Below are 2087 nucleotides of genomic sequence, written 5' to 3'. Positions count from 1 at the left end.
CCAGTTAATTGCTCTTAGATAGTAACCAGACTTTCTCCTACTCAGAGCACATTCCAAGAGGTTGTAAATAATTAACCAAAGGTCATAAAAAGGGAACTAACGATTTATTATAGGTGCTCGCTCTGGCCTCAATCGATCCGGCCCCCATGCACCAGAAGAGGGCATCAGATCTCATTATGGATGGTTGTGAGCCACCATGTGGTTGTTGGGATCCGAACTCAGGACCTTTGGAAGAGCAGTCAGTGCTCTTACCTGCTGAGCCATCTTGCCAGTCCCTTGATGAACTTTTTAACCTGTGATCATGTGTTCTGAAAGATGCTTAAGGACAGAGGACAAAGAGAAGAGTCAGAACTGGGGGACTGTAGTGAGAGGAACGGAGGTGAGAAGAACTGAGCTGAGAAGAACTGAGCTGAGCTGAGAAGTTTTTAGGCAGAACACTTTTTAGATTAGAAGGAAAATGCAGAGTGGAATAACTTAGAAACTATAGGTAACATAAAATACTAAGAGAGCAATGTGCAGAATGCAGAGGGGAAGAGGAAAAAAGATGCTGCAGAGAGCAGAAGGAGCAGGCAGGCTTCTCCTTACCATGGGACAGAACAGGCCCCATGGTAAGGACAAGGCAGGCTTAGTCTTATTAGAAAAAACAAAGCTTTTTTCTTAACAAACATGGGTTTAATTCATTTAGCATTAAAAGGGTAGAAGCCTTTTCTTTCTCTATGTAATAAAGATTGGAGCTCCATTCTTCATCCAGAACGAGTGAGTTCTTTCTGCACCGGTGCTTGGTCTTTTGCTCCATATGCATATGTAAGTATGGATGTGTAAGTATGTGATTGTGAGAATGCATGCAAGCTGGGCCCAACTGGGTATGAATGGAAATGTATAAATGAAAGAATGAGCATGAATGAATCTGTATATGAATTTATGTGAGATTATGAATATTCGCTTATGTAAAAGTTCTTCCTTCTGTGAGTGTTATTCTCTTCTCCCGGTTCAATGGAAGTTTATTGCTCCAAACTTCCCCCTAGCCTGACAAGCAAGAGGCTTCTGGACAATAGGGAAAAGGCTCTAGCAATTAATCCCTTACTTAAAACCTCCTGCTGTTTTGGTGCTAAGTGCACCAGAAACTGCAGTTTCTGGCCTCAGAGGATCCCAGAAGGCAGGTCAACTACAATAGCATAGTAACTTAGACAAGTAAACCTTTTATTATACAGAGCCTTAAATTTCTTGTAAGACAAAGTCTTACCCTAGAAATCGTAAGTCAAAGTCTTACCCTCCTCCTAGCCTACGCTCATCCCCCTCCGCAGAAGACAAGAAAGAAGAAACATCCCCCAGTCGGGGCTGGCCCCGGCAGCCCTGGACACTTGCCTGGGCTTTCTGCCTGTTGCTATTCAGCTCTGGCCGTTGGATCTCACCATTCCAGGGCACATGGGCTAAGAGCAGTGCGCAGGCTAATGCAGCTGAGGGACTCCAGGAGCAGTGGGCACAGACAGGACCTCCGCCAATTAGAGGAGGTCAGAGTCCTTCATCCACACAGGTAGACGCCTGGTGTGTTCCAGGCTACGTGGAGACAGAGACTGGGTTTTGATTCTCTGAAGGGTGTTTCCATTTTCAGATGCACAAGATACAGGAAGGAGGGCTGCTTGGAGCATGTGTACTATGCTCAGGTTGGAGTACGTGAGGGGACCGAAGCCAGGGACAGACAGACACCACAGGATAGTTTAACACCAGGTATTCATGAGTGGAGATGAGGAACATCAGGAGGCGGGGGAGGAGAGGTTTGATTGACATGCTCGCTGTCTTCTGCAGGGGAAACTTCCCACCTTGCCAGGAAGCAGCAAGAAAGCCCTCCCCCCAGATGCTGAGAAGATGCTCTTAGATCTCCTGGCCTTAAGAACTACGGGCCAGACAGACTTTTCGTCTTCACACACTGCCAGCTCTCAGGTATTCTGTGACAGCAATGGAAAACTGATCAAGTCACTCTTTTTAGTCAATGAAATCTGTTCTTAGAAACTCTCGCTCGGCGGTGGTGGCGCACGCCTTTAATCCCAGCACTTGGGAGGCAGAGGCAGGCGGATTTCTGAATTCGA

This window comes from Mastomys coucha, unplaced genomic scaffold (genome assembly GCF_008632895.1).
Source record: "Mastomys coucha isolate ucsf_1 unplaced genomic scaffold, UCSF_Mcou_1 pScaffold1, whole genome shotgun sequence".
NCBI lineage: Eukaryota > Metazoa > Chordata > Mammalia > Rodentia > Muridae > Mastomys > Mastomys coucha.
The sequence above is the reverse complement of the archived record's forward strand: the minus strand, read 5'-3'. Positions refer to the sequence as shown.